The sequence below is a fragment of the Rhipicephalus microplus genome, chromosome 9, assembly GCF_043290135.1.
Source record: "Rhipicephalus microplus isolate Deutch F79 chromosome 9, USDA_Rmic, whole genome shotgun sequence".
Lineage (NCBI taxonomy): Eukaryota > Metazoa > Arthropoda > Arachnida > Ixodida > Ixodidae > Rhipicephalus > Rhipicephalus microplus.
In genome coordinates, this window is record NC_134708.1 from 27,372,614 (window position 1) to 27,396,221 (window position 23,608).

Sequence of the window (23,608 nt, forward strand, 5' to 3'; positions counted from 1 at the left end):
AAGTGTAAGAGAACAGTTACTACGAAGAAAATCAATATATAAAAATTGAGAATATACACACAGTCATGTGAAAACTAAGCCGGGGGTTGCAGCAGAGAGTTGCGAGGGCGTTATTAAAGTTGCTACGGCAAACTTGAGTTAACAACTCCACTATCCTGACAATTGCTATTACCTGTTGCGAAATTGTAAATAAAAGATGGAAGCAGAAAGTCGTATTAGCGATAACGATCGCGTAGAAGTTCAAGGTGTCTAGGGCTCGTTGGACACGCGGAGCGTGAGTCTGCTGGCGCCATCTCTCGGCGGAAGTGCGCTGCGCGCTTGTGAAGAATGGGCATGACGTGACAGTTAAAAAATGCCGGAGTCAACGCTCTATCAGGAAAATGGGGGCAAAAGAAGCTTGGCATGTGCCTATACCTACAAGGCTTCCCCCTTTCTTCTCTTCTTTCTATTTTCTTTATTTTTTGTTTCTTTTCTTACTTCTTCTTTTTTCTTTCTTTCTTTGCATGACCGCATGACTGATATTGCTACAAACAACAACAATGGTCAGGTGTTCATATCCAGGCAGCAATGAACTGTGGCAACAAGTGACATTTTATATGATTGCTATTTGGTTTGTATGCATACAAAACACCAAGACACAAAAGAAATATGTAGCGAACAGTCTGACAACTGCCACAACGCTCACTTGCTGCTTCGGGATGGGGAGACGTATAGAGGAAAGGGTGAAATGACAAGCTACCTCGGTGAAAAACCGCATCGCCGTTCCATAAACGACCAATCTCCGATGAACCAGCGATCGAGAATGCATCTATTAATAATAATAATAATAATAATAATAATAATAATAATAATAATAATAATAATAATAATAATAATAATAATAATAATAATAATAATAATAATAATAATATTAATATTATATTATTATTATTATTATTATTATTATTATTATTATTATTATTATTATTATTATTATTATTATTATTATTATTATTATTATTATTATTATTATTATTGGGAATTTCTCGTCATTTATTTTATTTGCATCTTTCTCGAATTTTCGGTCACGCATAAGAAGATTTTTCGCTCACAACCAACGACGCCGACACCGCCGCCGGAATTTCTGCGAAAAGAAAAGCACCGTGCAGTCGAGTTTTTCAGTGTGACTTGAGCGCCAGAACGCAACGCCTAGTGGAGGAAACGCGCAACATTGAGACGGCGTCAGTCAAAATGAGACGTGATGCGCCCCCCCCCCCCCCTCCTTGCATGAGCGGGTGCAGTACGCGCGCGGGCACCTCTTTTTTGCGTGCCCCTAGCGGCCAATGACAGCGAACTTGGGACGGGCTATTGCGAGCAATGCATCCCCCTCTGGTCAATGTGCGGTGATGCACACCAGCAGCGCTTACAACGCTGCCTGCGTTCTGGCGCAGCTGTGAGTGCGGAATGGGCCGCTACGGTATACTCAAACACTACCTTGGATTCCAGTGTGGTCGAAGAATTTGACCTGAGGAATACAGCAATGCTTACAGTAAACTGTAGAAACTTAGGAACACAATGTGATGCATGACGAAAGAGGAGGGAGCATATGCAATGCTACAATAAAACGCTACTGTATACCACAGTATAGTTCTACATGGAGTATACGAACTAGAGAAAAAACTATATTACGACATAGCAATACCCAGAAAATACTCGCAGAAATAGAGAAATGAAATAGACACAGCGAAAGGGGGCGTAAGCTTTACTGCTTTGACGCCTTTAATGTCGTAGAGCTGGCTCGATTTTTCTTCACTGTCTTTTTTTGCCACACCCAGTATTGTGAGTTCCGGTTGTAGAAGAAGCCGGTATCTCATCGCATTATCGACCTTTTTACGGAAATTTCGGGGTATGAGGTATAGCGAGAATTTTTTTCGAAGGGTTTGGGATAGGGGGGGTGGGTATGTGATTCTGTGATTCTGTTGTGTGATTCTTAAATGAAAAGAAGATAAAAGTGAGCCCCGTAACTGTCTCTCAGGGGAAGGACACCTCAACAGTAGCTCATGAGGAATGGAAGTAAGGAGGGATTAAAAGGGAGAGAGAAACGAGGAAAAAGTATGGCAAGGAGGGAGGCTAACCAGATGCTAGTATCTGGTATGCTGCCCTACACGGGGGTTGGGGAATATGGGGTTGAAAGAGAGAGAGAGTTAAAAAATAAGAGAAAAACACGGACACACACGCACACACAAAATCAGTCCACGCAGAGGCGTTCCGACAGGCCAGTAGTTCGCGAGAATCCCAGTAGCGCTTGCACGGCCTTCTGTAATGATGAGTCATGACGATGGCGCCGTGTACTTTCTTCTGACAGCGGCTGGTCATCTAACTTGTTTAGTGTATTACAAAGGTACTGTCTTTCTAGGTTATATTCCGGGCAGTCACACAGGACGTGTTGAATTGCCTCTTCGTCTCCGCAGTGTGTACAGGTGGTGGTGTCGGCCATCCCGATGCGGAACGCGTACGCACGGGTAAACGCGACTCCCAAACATAGTCTGCACGGAGCAGTAGCGTCACCTCGTCGAAGTTTTGTTGGAAGCTGCAAGCTTAACGTGGCATCAAGGGATCGTAATCTTGCATGCGTAAAAAGAGGCTCATTCCAAAGCGACATGGAGCGTTGGCGAGCAAGCATGCGGAGCCTCCTAGCAGCGTCCGTCAAAGAGAGAGGTATTGACTGATTGTTGTCTTCTGTATGGGCTGTATTGGCAGTTTGATCAGCCCGTTCATTATCGATGATTTCACAGTTGCTTGGCATCCACTGAAATATAACGTGGTACCCTTTCTCTGTTACATGGTGTAGCATTTCTGCTGTCTCAAATACCAACTGCTCGTGTGAACCACGGTGTAGATTTGACAGAAGTGACTGCAGTACCACCTTGCAGTCGCAGAAAATTGTCTACCGTTGCGTGCTTTGGCTCGTACAGCAAAGGGGGTAAGGCGAGCTGCTTGGGGGCTGGTGTTGACAAATATCGTTTTTTCTGGATCCCTGGTATTGTCAGGTTGATCAATGGCTGTTTGGGGCACCATGGGAGAACTGAAAGTCTCGCCGCGGGCGTAAAACCAGTTGGTAGAGAGTCACCATGTGCAGTTACCGTTCTACAAAAAGGAGTATAAGGCCTATCCACTGGTAGAGAGGCGAGGTGGTGACGGGGAGTGCGGGCCACATGCCTTATGTGCGTTCTCAGAGCTTCAATTTTAATATGGATCTACACTAGGTGATCTTTGGCTAAAGCTATAGTCACCACTGTTGAGGCACCCTGAGGCAGACCTAGACAGATTAAAATGTACAGAGATAGAGAGAGGGGGGTTCGACCACCCTTACGTACATTCGTGCGAGTGTTATGTGTGCGTGTGTCAACTAAAAACCTGAAGCTACAGCCAACAAAGCAATTTCTGAAGCACTTCACGCTCGGCGTCCACTCCGCCTATTCCTCTGAGTGCCACCCAGAATATCACCTTCCCTCTTCTGCTCCAACAGTAAACATAGACAAATAACCAACGATACCAGAAAAAAAGGAGACCATCAGTCACGGTGACCGCAATTCGCTAATAGCCCCGGCTAGTGAGACACAGGATGTGTGGCAGTCGCCGAACAGTCTCCTTTCGAAGACAGTGCCGAAAGGGCCAATCAACGCCATATTCGCGTGAAGACAGGCAGCTGTCACCGCGAGCGGTGACCCGCGCACGCTGTTACGCTCACGCCAGGGCCACACGCGCGAAGGCCCCCATGCGGGGAGCGTGAGCGACTCCGGAGCTGCTAAAACAAACATTTGGGTCAAGTCTCACAACCGTCACAGCGCGAGCAAAGGGTCGGACGGCATAAAGTGACGGAAGCGCTCACGTTTGAGCCGTGCCCGTTGTCCTCGTTCGATGAAGGAGGCATTTTGTTCTCGTTCTTGTTTCCTACTGGCGAGGATACATCCTTTATAAGGGCTAAGCACATGCGCCCTTGTGCCATGCACATGTCCTTGCATGTATACAACAGGCGAACTCTCAATTCCGAATTTCTCTTTCAATGCGCACCCCATTCCTTATAGCTGCTTACTCATGGAGGCGGAAATGTTGTAGGCCCGTGTACTCAGATTTGGGTGCACGTTAAAGAACCCCAGGTGGTCAAAATTTCCGGAGTCCTCCACTACGGCGTCTCTCATAATCAAATGGTGGTTTTAGGACGTTAAACCCCACAAAACAATCAAATCAATCAATCATTAGCTGCTTATTCCCATTCTGATTTTGCGAGCGACTGACTGAGCTTGGAATCTAAAACATACCGGACCCGATGCGGTGCCTCACCGTTCCCGTTACATGTACTGAACACCTATATGCGGAGTTGTAGATGGTGGTTATACCAGAGTGTGCACTGTTCGCCAGCGTGAAATACTTGTCGCATACAGCACATGAAACATTTGGACGCAGAATGACAAGAGAAGCGTTAGTTTGTTCCTACCTGCGTCCGTGTTTTCTGTTGCGGTGTACGTTATGTGCGCAAAATCATTTCCTGTCCATTAATGAAAAAACAGAAACTGAGAGTGGAGTGATCAGTGCATCGTCGTTAGGATGGTAATGTTGCTATACGCTCGGATATATGAGCCCATCAGAATGCGCCGGCATTACCTGGACGTATACGGTCATGAGCAATGTGAAAGGGAACACTGGGAGAAGCCGACGTGGCTTAATGCCGTTGCAAAAGGCCATGGCGTTCGCGTGAGCAAATGCTAAAGTGGAAAAGTATACATCTTGCAAATCAATATGCCTTACTCGTAGCCACACATCGCGAGGAAACGTAATTCAAACCTATGCGCGCTGTTTCCCTTCATATTGTCCTCGGCTATACGCATCTTGGCAACATGTCGCCGAGGGGCCACGTTCACAACGTAACACTCACCAGTTCATTCTGTGCCTACACTGATGTGACTGAAATGCGTGAAGCAGGACTTAAAGAGCGGAAAATCACTGCGCTCACCCGACAACAAAACCGGGTTGAAGGCGTCTATATATGTACGGATGCGAACCATTTATACCCCGTGTGTGGCAGCTCGTGTCAACCCAACTCGTCAGGGCTGTCGCCGTCAAACTGATACGATCGTTGAATGTGCGCAACTCCTTAAATGCCTTTTGTAAAAGCCCTGGACGGTAAGACTGACATCCGTAGCACTTCCGTCGCTCGCTCGCTCGTGAGTGAGTGTGTGAGTGAGTGAGCGAATCAATTTTAACAGCCCCCATCGTATAGACAAAATTTAACGCATAGTCTTCGATTGGCTACGCCCAATAGAGAACCATCAGGTTAAACCTGACAGCCCTAGCGTGGGCCCTCTGGACGGCCAGAATTACAGAGGTCTGGTGCATTCCATTCTGGGCTAAAAAGGACTGGGCAGCAGAAAATGAAACTAAGACATCATCCACAAATGCACCTTGCATGGGAAATGAAGATAAAATAATTAGTGAACGAAAATAAGCAAGCTATGCTTTGGAAAGGCGGAAGGAAAGAAACACGAAAGAGTGTCGTTAATAAATCGGCATAAACTGCGTGTCAGGTGGTTGGTAATTTAGTTTGACCCACAGCTCGTATCAAAAATGGCCGTTCCTTACACTGGGATCAATGCTTTGGTCTACACAGATCATCTTATCGCCATGGTCCAAGTAATTAGGACATAACCTTTTTCGTCGTAGCTATTTGCCCACGCGCTCTGGTTCATTGCGGATTTGTCTATTCAGTGCAGTTACGTAGAGACCCAGATAGAATGATGAATTAGTCCCAACCCCTTAGGAGGAGAGAGGGGGATAAAGAGAGAGCCCACGGCATCGTTAACGCACAGGTCTGAGTTAAGAACCTCACGTCCGGAAAGGGTCGCAGCAGCAAATAGAAACGGGTTGACTCGAGTAGGTGGTGCATGCTGCTAAATGTGCTGTGCATTGCAGGGGAACATGGAGGACACGGTTGCATTTCAAACGTGCATTGTTTGTTTCTATAAACATACGCGTTTGCTTTGTCTGGGAGAGCCCGTGGCACGTGGGTCATTCTGATGTGTTTGATTTAGTTTTGTTTTGTTTTGCTCTCTGAAAGTGAAGAGGGCTGCCAGGGGTGATACGCGTCTTTGATGCCCACGGCCCCACGACAGGCGTGTTCTATATTATACGCCTCCTTGATCCAAACTAGACCATTAATTAGTAGAGACAGGTGCGTGACCCGTATACGCTGAAGGCGAGCCTTGAGTTCCACCTATTTTCGGAGTCAGGACACGAAACGTTGAAAAAAAAAAAAAGTCGAATCTCGCAATAAGCCCCGCAAGGCCTGAAACACAGAAACATGACGATTGTGATGGCTATACTTAGTTTGCTTCTGTAGGTCGTCTCTATAGGCCTTAGCTAGCTGACGCAGGTTGTTTCTTGGAGCCGAGAGATTCGAGTCAAACCACGGACAGTCAGGCCGCGTTCACACTGAGCATTCCGGCCGCCGAAAGTGCTCCGAATCCGGTTCGGCGGCGGCGAGATCCGCCGAAAGGGCCCTCTCCGCGCCGATCGCTCTCGGACCGATTTTTGGGGCGTCTGCCGCCGAATCGGTCACCGCGGACCAATAGGAGCGCTAGTCAAGGAATTTTGAAAAATGGCGGCCAAGCCCTACTCTCTTGTTATGCTGCAGTGCACGCAACTGAATGTTGAAACCAACGGGAGTTTAACCTACTCTGTGCCTACTTCGCCTCCGTATTTCGTGAAAGAGGTGACCGAGCTTGCTGTTGGCGTGACCGAGCTTGTTGCGGTCTTGCAAAGCAAAACGAATCCACCAACGCCGCTGGCGTCGGTGGTTTTTGTGCTCTTGGTGCATTACAAGACAGCCACTTGCCAGCGAAGTAAGCAGTACTGTCTTTGCTTGCTTCTTGCGTAGGAGAATCGTCGAAGTATACACCACTGGATAGCGTAGTAGCGTTTTCGAGCCACGACAACAACCGGGTGACAGCGCATCCATCCCGCGTTAATTCCGTAGTAGATGGCATATTCGGCGGCGCGGGGCGCATCCAGTGCGAACAATGCTGTGTTTCGGCGGCAGGGGAATTTCGGTCGCTGTAGAAAGCGGATGTTTCAGTGTGAACTAGGCATCAGAGACCCGGCACGGATGTCTCAACACCCAAGACATGAAAGTCGCGCTGAAGGCAAGCGTTCGCTCTCCCCACAGTTTACAGAAACGTCGTCGTGGCGTTGGGTTTTCCACCCAGGGTTGCCAACGGTGGCTACTTTTCGCAAAATCGGCGAATTTGGGAGGCCCGTGGTGACCCATAGTTATGAATTGACTTAGGTCTAGACTTAGTTATGCATTCTATATTCAGTGTCTCCGAAATGAATGGGCAACAAAATATTTTCAATTTTTTCATACAGAGAGGTGATACCTGCTCTACGTTTGTAGGGTATTATGTGTCCTTTAGGCTGTGCATGATGACAATGAACAAATATGGCTGAGCCCAACGTTGTGAGGGTTTGAAAGCACTGTGAAGGATTGGAAGCGTGGAAGCGAAATATGGCGCGTCAGTTGAAGGACAAGGGAGGGCTAATCAATCACTTCAATTCAGAGTCTTACATTACTTATTTTTGCAACAGCGAACTATAATAATGCATGGCTGTTATATTTCTCACAACCGCGGCGTTCTTTGATATCAACATACGTTATAGTGTTTTATACTAATAAATTACTTGTAACTCCGATCTACCGCCCCCACCCTTTCCCTCCCACTCACCTCCAAATGCCTCTCGGTCTTTAAGGTGACGTAATGAAATCAGCTCAAATGCATCTCCGCCTAATTTATTTTCGTAGGAATGTGGCTATATTTATCAAAACGTCGCTTACGTTTGAACTTTAGACCTTACCCGCTACGGTAGTTTATTGGTTATGGAAGTCGATTGCTGACATGTTTACCGTTCGGTGGAGCTGAAAAGGCACCCAAACTCAAGTCAGATCTAGTCAAAGTAGCAATGTCATTTATTATTATCGTTTGAATTGTAGCCAGACAGGAAGGCAGGGGTTTTAGAACAGGGTTTTTCTATTAATTATTGATTGATTTGTGGGGTTTAACGTCCTAAAACCACCATATGATTATAAGAGACGCCGTATAGTGGAGGGCTCCGGAAATTTCGACAACCTGGTGTTCTTTAACGTGGACCCAAATCTGAGCACACCGGCCTACAACATTTCCGCCTCCATTGGAAATGCAGCCGCCGCAGCCGTAATTCGAACCCGCGACCTGCGGGTCAGCAGCCGAGTACCTCAGCCACTAGGCCACCGCGGTGGGGCGCCATGGTAGTCTAGTAGATGTGGAAGTCGATTTCTGGCATGTTTACTGTTCGGGGGAGCTGAAAAAGCGCCGGAACTCAAGTCAGATGTAGTCAAAGTAGCAATGCCTATGGTAATGTCATTTATTATTATCACCTGATTTGTAGCCAGGTAGGAAAGGAGGGGTATTAGAACAGCGTTTCTCCTGTTAATGAACAAACGAAAAGAATTTGAATAAGTTATAGCAGAAATATAAAAGTAGCCAATGAAGAGCCGCGGCCCCAGCTGGAAGTATCTTTAGCCAAACCGGTCGAAAAGTAGCAAATTTGGCGCAACGTAGCCACCAACCGCTATACCCTGATTGCCGATCAGCAGGTGGCGGGATCAAAGCGCAGCTGCGGGGGTCGCATTTTCGATGGAGGCGCCAATTCTTGAAACACTTGAACTTATATTTAAGTGCACGTTAAAGAACCCCAGGTGGTCGAAATTTCGGGAGCTCTCCCTTTACGGCGTCCCTTATAGTCACATCGGGGTCTTGGGACGTTAAACCGTAACGAGTATTAGAGGTTTACAAAAACGCGTTACGAAAATACGACACGGTTTCTTTCCCGTATGCGCGTACAATGTTCGCGCATGCGCACTCGTCTGCCGGTTTCGTGTTGCCGCCTTTCCGTAACGTGTTTCTGTAGCTTGCTAAAAGCCGCTATTATCAACCATAGACCTTTCCACCGGAGAGGGCGACGTAGCAGCAATTACAACTTTCCAAAGATTGATATGGCGATATCTAATCCACCCTTCATGTAGAAGGGCGCGTAGCTTCCGTACTGCCAGCCAAAGATGGCGACGTCAATGACTCTCCATCAGCGATCGCCTATAAATGGCACCAGGGGGAGAGCTACCCGAGAAGAAAACGACGAACGGGCCATGCAATGCCGACAGCGCGCAGCAAGACCCGACCCCCGCACATTGCGACAACGGTCACGCATATCCGAAAGAGCCGGGGTCGAGAGAAGGGTTGCGCAGGCCGAGGTGACTGACACGAAATGCGTTCGCGGCCCGACGAGTTGATCCGCCCCCTTCCTTCCCCTCCCTCCCTGTCCCCTTGTTTGCCCACCAAATAACGTTCACCTACAAAATCGCAAGCTAGAGTCGCGGGTTCGTCACGCATCTTTCCAAAGGTCATGGTTCGGCGTCCTATTAGGTTGAGTGACATCGAGAGTTGCAAAGCAGGCGTTCTAGTATTTAACTTCTGACTGTTCACTTCTGTTTTAAGGAGCGATGGGTGTCCTTTCTCTAAACGCTATTTTTTTACGGATTCGTTTGAAGTTCACTGGCCGGGACTGTCAAAGTTTCAGTTTAGTGTTTGTTAAAACTAAACAGCGTAAAGGGGGGGGGGGTAGCCATATATGTTTTTTGAGAGGGTTTCAATCATACCCCATGTGCAAAAATTCAAAAATTCTTGACGGGGACAGATGTGAGGTTGAGGAAAGAAGATATGGAGGTAAGAACCAGTAGAGAGAAGCAGATCAAGAAATGAAAAAGAAATGGTACGAAAGGGAAGAAAGAGGGAAGGTCGAAGGCGAGATAACGATTTCGCAAGAGTGACAGAGAAATACATTGAAATAAGAAGAAAACTTACAGCAAGAAAGAACGAAAGAAAAGATTTAAAAAATCTCAGCATATCCACGGAATGAACGATTACGAGTGGGGCGAAGCATCCGTCAATCCGTCCGTGCTTCCGTCCACCCGTTCGTGCATCCGTTCGTGCGTCCGTTCGTGCGTCCGTTCGTGCGTCCATTCGTGCGTCCATTCGTGCGTGCGTCCATTCGTGCGTGCGTCCGTTCGTGAGTCCGTGCGTCAGTCCATATACGTATATGCGCCCGTTCGTGCGTCCATTCGTCCATCCGTGTGTCTGTCTGTCTGTCCATCGCCTTGTCTGTCTTTTCGTCCGTTAGTCCGTCTGTCCTACAAGTGAACACTTCAGGTACCACCATCTCGTTTCTTTTTATCATATATTCGTCCTATGCAAGTACTGCCGTCCAGCGGACAGTCCAAGAACTAAACGAGAGTATGTACCACATTTCTGCTGTGAGCGCACCGAGAGCCGGGTAACGACGTTGCGCTACGTTTTTCGTGACATGTGGACATGTGTATATGTGCCCGAGGGTGGGTATGTGCCACTTGTATGCGGGTATGTGCCACAGGGTACGCACTAAGACATCGGGGGACACACAAGCCACGCCATAAGGAGCATCACGCCTAAAAATGAAGACAGTAGAAAGAAACAGACACGGACGAAAATTTAAAAAAGCAAGCACAGACATCTATAATATATTAAAAAGCGCTACTGTACAGAGTGGTCCACTATAGTGTGATATAGCATGAGGGAGGAAAGACAGAATTAAGAGAGTAAAAGGCTAGCGAAGCCCGGACCATTTGGATGCCCACCAGATTTGCTATGACCCGGCCTTGCTTGGTGCAAGCTGCTGTAACTGCTTTTATTTTCCCTAAACATTAATTCATTATTTCATTAATTCATTCGTTCATTCTTTCATTCACCGCAATATTTCGACAGTCTAGTAGGTGCGTATTCAGAACTTTATCCGGTCTAGTCCTGTTGCCTTTCTTGTGTCGCCTTTTTTCGCCAGGAAGTTGTCATTCATTCATTCATTCATTCATTCATTCATTCATTCATTCATTCATTCATTCAGTCATCGCAACAGCTTGACAGTCTAGTCGGTGCGTATTCAGCACTTCTTCGTGTCTAATCTTGTTGCCTTTCTAGTGCCATCTTTTTTTACAACGAAGTTCTCATTCATTCCTTGACTCATTCATTCATTCATTCATTCATTTATGCATTCAGCACAATGTGTTGTGGGTTAGTCAATACACAGTTGCAATTCGGGGGGGGGGGGGAAGGGGGACAACAGAACAACAGCGTTCCTATGTTGTGTCTATGGGCTAAAACGTTGTCATTCATTCATTCATTCATTCATTCATTCATTCATTCTCTCATCTTTCAGCGCTTCCTCACTGAGACGATCGGCCGCTGCCAAAAGAGCGCGACGACCCCACCTTTCCTTTTTAAGTTCGCCACGCCGGGCTCCAGTTGCCTACATTCCAAGCCCCAAAAGAGGCTCTCAGCTGGATCTCCACTGCGCCGCCTCACCGAGCAGTTCCGTACAGCGCTCGCGAAGCTGATAACGCGCTGGGTGTGTGTGCATACGTGCGGGTCGCTTCGAAATTCCAGGCGTTCGGTTTCTTGGCTCGACCGACGCACGCCAGCGTCATCCGAAAATCACGATAACGTTGCGATAGCTGTCTAGTCTACAAGGTATCTACGACAACGGTGCTTATGCGCAATTTCACACTCACGGTACATACACATCATGTGAGACATAATGTAACGTGTCCCGGCGAACATTGGTTAAAAAAAAGTATTTAGATGATGATTGATTGATGTGTGGGGTTTAACGTCCCAAAACCACCATATGATTATCAGAGACGCCGTAGTGGAAGGCTCCGGAAATTTCGACCACCTGGGGTTCTTTAAAAAGTATTTAGTGAGGTATGAAAATGTGAGTGAAGGCGTTCTCTTAGTGGTCGCCTTGCGCATGCTGGCAGAATGAGGGATATGTAGAGATCAACCAAATATTAGCATTCATATGGTACGGTCTGAAGTACTTATAATAATAATAATAATAATAATAATAATAATAATAATAATAATAATAATAATAATAATAATAATAATAATAATAATATGTGCGTTTTTACGTCCCAAAATCACATTATCTTTATGAGAGATGCCATAATGGAGGGCTAAACTCATTTCAATTATCTGGTGTTCTTTAACTTGCGTTGACATCACCAGTACACGGGTCTATGCAATGTCATCTTCCTCTAAATGCGACCGCCGTGCCTGGAATCGAACCTGCGACCTTCGCGCCAGCAGCCGAGCCCACTATAACTACTGATGTATTGAGATATTAGTCTCCAGTTCGTTATACACTAGAGCCAGAAAATTGTTGTTGTCAATGCTCAACTCAGTACTGAAAGTGAATCACCTTAAATTATTACTGGTGTAGTTGCTAAATTTGGCCATCAAGTTATGCACAACGTCAGAAAAAAAAAACAGTGCTACGAAACTTCCCGCCACTACAAGACAATGAATTACTTTTTCTGTGTTTCGAGTTCTCGGCGCAAAACACGAAGAAAGATGCCAAACGAGCGCGTCGCACAGTGCAAAAAAAAAAAAGGAAACTTGAAACAAGTCGGTGTATATTAAGTTATAAATTTCCGTGGTTCCAAGTGGCATAGCCACTATATGATGGAAAAAGGGAAAAAAAATCTTGGAGCAGCTGCTCACTTATGCTGCGAAAAGTGATGAAACAATGTAGCTGTCGCTTTCCCATTCTCCTTTCTCTCCTCGTCCTCTCTTCCCTTTCCTACATTATAGATAAATTGAACGTGACGTTAGGGCGGCGGATTAGTAACATAATAAAGTAATGGCTATCCAACATGGTGGATTTAATGACGTGGAGGTAGCATAATCACATCGCGTTTAACATGCTTCAATACGATAACGATGTGGCCAGAATACTATTGGCCTCCGAGCTTAAATAACGAGAGAATTCGAAAGTGAACTAAGGAAATCACCAACACATGACGTCACAAACCTTGCGTGTGGCATGAGGTTCGCCGACAGGACGGTTTCAGTGACGTCGGTATACATGACGTAAGCTACACTTTCTGTCCCCTTTCTTCTTTTCTCATCAACCTAACATGAGAAGATGGTTTTTGCTCTCTCGTCATCTCATAAGCAAATGCACACTGGACCATGTGACTCTCTGAGGACCGGGCTCTCGCACGTGCTATCGTATGCTGTGGTTGTCGCTTGGCGTAACGAAAACGTACGTATAACATAGCGATCTGTAGCCTATTGAATACGCACTCACGCCCAGTAGAGGTTTCTTCCTGCTCTTCGAGTGCCTTGATGGTGATACCAAGTGCGGATCGCCTTAGGTGCTCCTGTCGCGTATAGGACAGCCTTCGACACTCTTGACGTATCTGGAAGCACACTTCGTAAAAATTCCAAAGCGTGTTCGGCGAAAGTATTTGGCCTTTCGACTGTCTCTGCCTAGCCCCCCTTTTTTTACACTCCCAGTTCAATAGCGCAAAAACGAAATGCGTACCTGCTTTTGTTTTAATTTTCACCTCGCAGCGAGACGCGAGACAAACATGACTCCGTCTCGCATTCGTTCGTATTCTCGCGCTTTGCGCATATAGGGCAGATACCATCCGCGTTCCAGCGCTCATTGGATTGGATTGGATAAACTTTTATTTGGTCCTCCAAAACACAGATCACTGTGTTGCGGGCAGCTCCCACGTGGGGACTGAGATGCCAAGCTCCTCAGCAGCCTCGCGGGCTTGGTGGACAGCCCAGAGCTGATCTGCCAAGGATCGGAGCTGTGGATTGCCGCCTCCCATCTGGCCTCCCATGCCATCCGCGTTCTTCCACAGCAGGTGCAGACGCATCAGCTGGTACAATGTCAGGGGGGGGGGGGGGGGGACGACGACGAACACCTGTCACCACGCGTATAAGACATACATAAAAGACACTCTCCTTAGAACCTAACGCGCTCAGGTTCCTCATCAATGCGACGTCGGCGTGACCGACCTGACAGTGACACAGCTTACTAGACTGCTTTGACAACTGCACAAGAATGAAAAAATAAACTGCGAGTGCTGCATCCAAAATACCAGATAAAGAATGCACGATCTGAGGTAAATGACCTTCATTACAACTTCATTTATTTTTGTGAAGTAACACGTCGAGGGTATCGCTGGACGAAAATCACCAGTGGAACTCACCACTCCATGTGGGTTTTATCAAAAGACAAAGAATGTTCGGAAAAACTATCACTTTGACTTGACGTTTCCGTATTTGGTATCAATTTCTTGGATTTAGCAAGGACGGCTGTCAGCTCTCCCATATTAGAGTACCGAGTACTCTAAATCGTTGATCACTTTCTCTTTACGCAGTGTGAAGTACTCAAAATCATCGAACAGTTGCTAAACGCACTGTTTTCATTGCATTTCATGAAACGGCTGTATTCTCTCCCATATTAGAGTACTTCTTACTATAAATCATTCGCAACGTTTTAAAAACACACACACGCCTGTAACCGGGTGACTCACTGCTCTCGCATGCTCAAAATCGTTAAATACTTTCTTCTTAAACCATTCCAAGACTTAAGAGGCCAAAGTACTTGTCGCTGAAAGACGGGCCATGGACTACAATGACGACGTCTGCCGACCCCACGTTAGCAGGAGCCCACATTATAACATATATGACCGCTAAGCAAATGATTAACAAGTCTGCGTTCTAAGAAAAAAAAAAGAGTATGGGTTGTGCGACTCTCTTCAGGTGCCCTGACGTTCCACGTATCGACTCTCTTGAAAGAGTCACGTTGACTCTTATGGGCCACATGACTCCGCAAAGAGAGTGCAATGACCCCAGAAGAGAGTTGACACTGTACAGGAAGTTTACACCTGACAAGTCAAAAGAGTTGAAGTACGCTATTTTCTCAGAGTGTGGGCTATATCAACCTTCATGTTATTCGTATCGCGGCGTCACAGCATGGGGGAACTTACCCTAGCGTGTGTGTCTTAGCACGTTGTGTTTCAACTAGTCCGTTATCCCACATTGCATTGAAACCGACAAAAGACGCCCGAGTGCTCTTCTCCAAGCTTTCCCATTAGCTCCAGAGGCCTCTGTGGCGAAACTTGTTCGTACTGGGGATGTCACGAGCAACATATGCCATCGAGTGGGGTATACCCTAACAAACGATGTTCACACAAAACAACACAATACACCCCGTGAATTCCATCGCACAGCGAAGCTGTGTTGATGATGATGACGATGATGATGACTTGAAGTACAAGAAGTCGTCGTTGTCATCATCATCGTTTACTTTTATTTACTTGTCAAAAAATCCAGTGATAACCGTCTCATTTTATTTATTTATTCACTCGTACTCCTGGTCACGTGCCCTGCATGACTACTATACAGCTGCTATGCCTACCACGACGACCACAATCACGATAACAAATGGTGCGCTATGACAGCTTCTATGTAAAATAAGTTGGAAAGAGCGTCATGTCAGGCTACTACAGCCTCGGCAAGTGAACCTCCGACACAACGCTCACAGAGGCATCGGGAACGATTCTGCCCCACGTGGTTGCCGCAGCTCCATGCCTCAAGATCATCCGCAAGACAGCGCCAGCTTCACCTAAAGGACCCTCGATCCGATTAAGATTCTGTGCGAAGTAAGTTAAGCAAAAGGTGAGGAGGTTAACCACGAACGCTGGTGGTTGGCTACCCTAGTGGAAAGAGAAAGGGGAGAACAAAGATTGAATTAACTGGCACGCACGGTGAATTAACTGACACGCACGGAACTGCACCACGAGTTGTCTTGCACAGAACTAACCATGGCGCTTGCCGAGTAGACAAACGCGCGTCGTCCGTTAGAAACGCCGTCGTAGTCGTCTGTCGTCCAGAATTAGAGCCTGCGGCTGCCGCCGAAAGACACTTCAGCATTCGCGGCGCGGCAGAAAATAAACTTCAGCCACGTGCCGTCAGGGCGTGCTGCGACTCGTTGCGTTTTGAAGCCTTATTGCCGTACGCGCTCAACTGTTCCCGCGGTCGTGGGACATTCAACCCGCGGTCCCGTGCTCGTGGCATGCCTTCCTTTATCTTTTAACCTTCGCAGCATTACTTTTGTTCCTCTTCGTCGTGTCATGTACTTATCAATTCTTCGTGTGCTGGCTTCGTATGTTGAGGCGCATACTTAGTACGTTTTTCGTTTTGCCTGCGAGCGTTTCTAGGCTGCATTGAGTACCTTCCGTGTTTGGAACGTCAGGTACAGCGTCTCTCGTAATCAAATGGTGGTTTTGGGACGTTATACCCCACAAATCAGTAAACGTCAGAGACGGTCGCTAGTAACATGAAAAAGATTGATATGTGGGGTTTAGCGTCCCGAAACCACCATATGATTATGAGAGACGCCGTATAGTGGAGGGCTCCGGAAATTTCGATCACCTGGGGCTCTTTAACGTGAACCCAAATCTGAGCACACGTGCCTACAACATTTCCGTCTCCATCGGAAACGCAGCCGCCGCAGCCAGGATTCGATCCCGCGACCTGCGGGTCAACAGCCGAGATCCTTAGCCACTAGAACACCGCGGTGGGGCTCACTTGAAAAGAAAGACTGAAATCACCAATCGATGCACCGTTCGCTAAACGCAGTTGTCAAGAGCGACCGTGAGCATTCAGTAACAACTGCTGTGGACGTTCAGTAGGAAAAGTGTCGTTTACAATTGAATGCGACAGACACGCATGAGCACATGGCACGTGATGCAGTTGCCTAAACACGAACTTGAGGTTCCATTTAATACTGCTCTCGACTGTACACGCACACCACGAAGCCACTGAGATTCACAGACAAGGACGATACTGTTACAGGAGCATATGTCGGTACGTGGCTCAGAATAAAATCCACAAAAAGTTTCCCAATGGATTTCGATTCCAACGTCGCCGCAAACTTCTTCAATAGGAACTAGTGTATTGAGGGACGAAATTAGTTGGGTGAGGTGGTGCATTAATAAGTATATCACTGTTGTTGCAACTACAACCTCCTACGTTAGCCTATATACTAAAATTTTCTACTTCTTCTCTGCTCCTGCATTCCACCGAAAAGGGACCATTCTACTTTTCCATTCATGGTTAAGAGTGGCACTCACGAAGTCACGTCTCGATCGGATTGTAATGGCTGACAACCCTCCTCGTGACAATCGTGGCAGTGATGTGACATTGGGGCGCACATTCTCACGCTGTCCTCAATACAATGTGTAAAGACAGGAACTCCCAGTAACTCATGCTCGATTTCTACACAGTATACTGATGGCAGTAACTAGTAACTACATTGGAATGCTGTCCTAAGATGTCATGGTGGATGAAGGCAGAGTAGCACCAGTGGTTATAGACCACTAGCTATCTTAGACAGTTATAGTTTACCGTTAGCGTAATAGCGGGGGGTTAAGAGAATAACATTACCAGGCCACAAACATTCGTGGCAGACAGCGTCGTACAGTACAGATAGATGAAGTTTACGTGGTTTACGTGCCCCAGCTGGAATGGTGGCGCCACCTATCGGAGGGTTGAAAAGGTAACGAACGGGGAAAAAGAGAAGAAAACGAAAATGTTTGCCTGTGTCACCGCGCGAAGCATTGTTGCAAGTTTATATGAAAGAACTATGAACCACGCACCAAACGTCAAAACATTTATGACGGTGATTTCTTTACATCAATTTTCGAGTTAGACCTGGAGAGGTTCGAAATGGGAAGCTATCTCAAAAATTACGCTAGCTTATCCGTAATACTCGTTCATCGGTGCTAACTGAAGGCAAGCGAAGTCATTTTAAACAGTCGCTGTGAAGGAAGTGGATCTTTCAACAACTACGCCAAATTCACTTCGAAGCCGTAGTCCGAAAGCGCCACCTTGATTACGTAGACTACGTACACCACGCTGACACGGTAACGTTAAGTCTGAAAAATAGCGCGCACATACGGTAATCGATACGGGTAACGTAAGTATCTGCGCATGCGCACTCTGATCCCGCTATCACGGTAAGCCCGCTATCCCGCTGAGCCTAGTCTACTATAACTGTCTATTTGTGACTATGACGAGTGTGATTTTTCACATATGTGGTCTTCCTTCACTTCTTTCTCTATATTTATGTCTCCATTTCTAAGCTGCCCCATCCCCCTTTTTTTTACAGAGTAGAGTAGAATATCAGCTCTTCTATATACCAGTTAACCACGCTGTCTTTTCTTCCTCTCCTGCTCCTGATTTCTGGCCAACTAATTACTTATACCTCTTGTTACTACCGCTTATTTGTTACCTTTACTGCACTGTTATTAAACTTCTCTATAGCTGCTCTTAAACTCACTTTCACTATGACTGAGAAAGGAAGAGGAGAAGGAAGGGAAAAATCAAAGACAGGAAGGTCTACCAAACGTGAGTCAGGTTTGCTACCGGCTACCACTAAAGATTTAGGGAAGGAACAAGGCACTGATGCGTATTCGCGAAGAACACGTCATCCTTACTATTTCAGCGGCCTCTCCAGGGCGCTACAATTAGACGACCGTCCCTGGAGCGAATGAGAGCTCCTCGTTAACCACGCGAAGACTAAATGTGAGGGCCAGCCATTCTTAGCTTGCTGGTGGTTCCACATTTAACACACAACTGCGCTCCTTTGGTATATTTTGCGCTGAAGGGTTACTGGTTACGGTGCACGGCTGCTTACCCGAAAGTTGCTGGCTTTGATCTCGGCAGTGGAGGTTTCGCGTCGATGGAGTCGAAACGCTAGAGGGCGTATAGTGCTCGATGAGTTAAAGAACACATCATCATCATCATCATCTTCATCGTCGTCGTCGTCGTCGTCGTCAGCCTGACTACGTCCACTGCAGGACAAAGCCCTCTCCCATGTTCCGCCTGTCAACTCGGTCCTGTGCTTAAAGAACACAACGTGCTCGAAATTTCCGGAGCTCTCAAATACAGCGCACCTCACAACGCGTTTTCGGTACGTAAAACGTCTTAAATAATTATTCATTGCACTGACGACATCGACATATGGACAACAGTACCTAAACAAGGTCACTAAGCTGCGATAGCGTTGTTTTTTTGTTTTTATTTACATGATGTAAGGAGACGTTGGCGTACAAATTAGGCGCCGGCGGCTTCCTATCCTTTAGAGCTATCTAACATAAAGCATGTAGGGTTCAAGAGTCCAGGCGTAAGAAGTCCACAGCACATACAATATACAATTATAACATCACAATATACAATATATAACTGATGGGACATGATATTTCAAAACACGTTGTTGCACAATCTTATATATGTGCATATGAGGTGATGCTAACAAAATGAAAAGTAACCGATGCACGCAATCTGTAGTTATTTATTTGAGAGTGTGCGCCCGATTGCCGCATTGGAATTTCAACAACGGCACCTATGCCTCGCTTGTGCGTCACTATCCGTGCAACCTGCGTCACTGATGTAGACGGAAAGAAGGAGGATGATGTGGCAGAGATATACTGTTTGAAGGACAGATAGTTGGACAGAAGTAGTTATACTTCATATCCGTCCAGTCAATTGGTCGGTTGTTTGGTTAGTCAGTCCATCAAAAATATAGACTGACACCATGCTTCAATTGTTACACCAATGATATCATTTCTCTCTGCTCAGATGTGCCTGAAACATGTAATCAGATCATTCCAGTAAGCAGAATCTTCATAAAAGATGTCTTAGGACTGAGTTTGCTTCTTTTAGTTGCTTCTATCAAGTATCATGGCCTTGCCGTTAATCGCTCGTCACAATTGCCTACGGAATTTCAGTAACATCAACTGCCTAATCCGACAAAGGGGAAACAAAGCCTGGAATGTGCGTGCCTAGCGTCTTATTTTTGTTAATTTGCGCGATGCTCTCTCCTAACAATTTCCTTTCTCCATGCCGGGAATGAGACCCTGATCCACGCGCTTGGCAGCGCATCACTTCACTACAGGCAACGACGACGGTCATGCGTTCATATCAAGTCAACAATAAAGTGCAGCAACGTAAAATTACGAATCGCCTGAATAAGTGAATAAATCACCATTTGAAAAGGGTTCTTAACCGAGAAGCCCACAATTAATAGTGCATTGGGTATTGTTTAACCTCGCATATAAATACGCAAGTGAACAATGCACCTCAGAGGGTCGCACTTCGTGACCTAACCAATGTCATATACGTCGACGTCTGCAATAATGTACACATACTTACGTTCAATGGGATGGCTCAGCGAGAGCTGCAATTACCTGACACATTGGGGACGGCTTTAAGCTCTCCCATAGTAGAGTACCCTGTGCTCTAAATCGTTACCCCCTTTTTCTAACCCCCCCATCCCATAGTTCAGTACGAAGTACTTGAAATCGTTAAACATATTTCCGAACACTATGTGTATTTGCCTTAATTTTTTCTCTGGCTCTGCGTGAACTACCCACGGGAACACTTTGTGCTCTCCCATAGTAGAGTGCTCAGCGCTATAAGTCGTTAACTACTTTTAAATACGAAGCATTTCTTTGCGAACTTCGGCATCTATCTATCTATCTATCTATCTATCTATCTATCTATCTATCTATCTATCTATCTATCTATCTATCTATCTATCTATCTATCTATCTATCTATCTATCTATCTATCTATCTATCTATCTATCTATCTATCTATCTATCTATCTATCTATCTATCTATCTATCTATCTATCTATCTATCTATCTATCTATCTATCTATCTATCTATCTATCTATCTATCTATCTATCTATCTGCTTACGACTTTTAGCTGTCCTGGCCGTTTCGATAATAGTACCGATACCAAACTTGGTATGGCATAACATGACTGTATGAAGAACATATTGGACTAATCATAACATAAAAATCATGATATGGATGTCATGAGAGTCATGACTTACATTTCATAGTCTTGCAGCTCCTGCGGTAGTTTTATTCACATGACAAGTTGCAAATCTGGTATGGTATAACATGATTGCATGCCGAACACAAGCGACAGATCCTAACACGAAAATCATGATATGCGTGTAATGTAACAACATGACTACATGCCACGCTCATGATGCGCTCGCGGCCGTTTCGCTAGCATCCCATATACCGAATTTGGTATTACGGGACGTGAATGAACGACGAAGGTATGATACTGGCGCAAACATAATAAGCATGAGATGCGTGTCATGTAACAACATGACTAGACGCTGCGCTCATGATGCACTCGTGGCCGTTTCGCTGGTTTCACATGTACCAAACTCAATATTACGCGACGCGAACGGACGACTCAGGTAATTGACACATCCAAACATGATAATCACGACATACGTGTCATGTAACAACATGGCTACATGCCACACTAATCATGCGCTCGCGTCCGTTTCGCTAGCTCCACATATGCGAAATTTGGTATTACGTGATGCCAATGAATGACGAAGGTATTGACTTGTGCAAACATGATATTCATGAGATGCGTGTCATGTAAGAACATGACTACATGCCACAGTTAAGGCGCCAATACGTTTTAACGTGACGTGGTGCGCGTGCTCACCGGCGTTCATTTCGTCGCATCATGCCGGCGTTGCCACGCCATGCGCCTGTCTTGCCTTAATCGTAGCCACGCGCCGCGCTGCGTTGCTTTGACGCATGCGCGTTTCAGCGCATCCGGCGTCCCTCCGTCACGAAAAGAGGGAGACGCAGTGTTGTCTCAGTAACGCATCGGCGCAAAATTCAGCATGTCGCATTTCGCGCTGGTTGCCGTCGGGCCGCGCCGACGGATGCTGGTCGCGTCTGACGTCAGTGCATGCTCGCGTTTTGCTAACGTAGCGTCGCTGTGCCCAGCGTGCGCGCGCGTCAACGCTACATTGGAGTATATTGGGCCCTTCATGATGCACTCGCGGCCGTTTTGCTAGCTCCAAATATACCAAATTTGGTGTTACGTGACGTCAATGAATGACGAAATATATGAGTGGTGCAAACATGATAATCCTGACACGTGTGTCCCGTAAGACCATGACAACATACCACACTCATAGCGTGCTCACGGCCGTTTTGTTAGCTCCACATATACTAAATTTGGTACCACGTGACGTGAATAGATGACGGATAACCACACATCCAAACATGATAATCTTGACACAGAAGTCATGTATGGAATCATTTACTTCCAGCTCGTAATGTATGCTGATTTTAAAGTGACATATCAACATTTCTCATTCGTTCTTCGCAAATGATCGATTGCCACTGTACGTGAGACATGCCAATTTTTTCTACAGACACTTTACGTTTCATTTGTGTGTTTCATTTCCTAGGCTCCAAGATACGCTATTTACTACCGGATGCATGGCTTGATTCTGCACCGCAAACACTTATAACGTGCCTGCATTTTGCTCAACGGCAGTAGCATTTTATCGACGCGCGCAGCAGGTTTTTCGCGATGTGGAGCTTCTCGAAAGCCGCATTGTAGATAAAACGGCGGCTCTTCTGCTTCCTCTAATTCCTCCAGCCCGTCTATCACGATAGAGACATGTCTCGTGGAGCGTGATAACGGCATCGTTTTTGCCTGGTCACATATGTGACTTCATGTGGCGTCTTGGATGGAGAGTAATCCCAATACGCGACAGAGTGGAGAAGTGGGGCATGGTCCTACCCGTTGCAGGAGTCTAACCAGCATATGTTGCAGCAATGTGTCATTGCAAAGGTGTTTTGGAAGGCCGTTAAAAAAGGTTTTCGTGGTCTAGGTGTTCATCGCTTTGTCACATCTGGTCACTGCTCGCGTAGTCTCTTTGCACGTCTTCGAATATCTGCGGGAGCTTTTTGTTTGTGGCGTAATAGGTGCGAGGCTTTTGCGGCAGGTCATCGTCATCGTGCTTTCTTTCCAATTCTAGTATGCTTATACACTGAACTTCTATCGTTTCTGTTGGAGGAATTGTTCCTCGGGGAGGAAAAATTTCTGCGACAATGGTCGTGCCGCTTTTTGTCCGTAGTTGACAGACTTGTTCGATTAGTCTTCCACCTGGCGTGGTTCCTATAGCCAGGTCTCCTCTCAGTGTCTGATTAGTGCATGTAATCTGTATGTGTTTACTATTTCTATGTGTTTGTGTGTGCCCCGTATGGGTGTGAGTTCTTGTACATATGCACTTCATTCTAACGCTGTAAGTGATGTAAATTGCATGAATCATGATACCTGCCGTACATATTTGCTAACATCTTCACCAAGTCTTGTAAATTCTGTACGTATATCATCATGTACATTGTTCATATTTTGATTAGTGTATGTATGTAGTGTGTGTTGTCATTAGTAACATTTTTAGGGACACCTTAGGGACTTGGACACTTTTGTTTAAATGTGTCATGTATGTTGTACTTTGTCATTTGTTTGTTATTGTGCTTGTTGTATAGACGCTCTTTCCATTGGTTTGTTTCGTCTCACAATAGAATACACTTTTTGTAAACACACATAGATCTTTACGTTTCATTTGTGTATTTTTCGTTTACCAGGTAATGTACATATGGAAACATATCTTTTTGTAACAATTGTTGGTGTGTCTGTGAATTTTATGTTTCATCACGATGTTCTGTTGGATTGTACTTGATGTTCACTGTTCGTCAGAATAAATTTCTCTAAGCACGCTGGTGATTGCGTAGTAGA

The 23,608-nt window shown here is 46.0% G+C and overlaps 1 protein-coding gene across 1 annotated transcript in view; it reads left to right on the top strand.

Moving 5' to 3' along the window:
* Positions 1-18,723: 18,723 nt before the first annotated feature.
* LOC142771637 (uncharacterized) overlaps positions 18,724-23,608 on the top strand; it is a 182,200-nt gene continuing 177,315 nt past the window's right edge. Inside the window, exon 1 of the mRNA XM_075873375.1 lies at positions 18,724-18,936. The gene's annotated coding sequence lies outside the window, so the exon portion shown is untranslated. The remainder of the gene's footprint in view (positions 18,937-23,608) is intronic.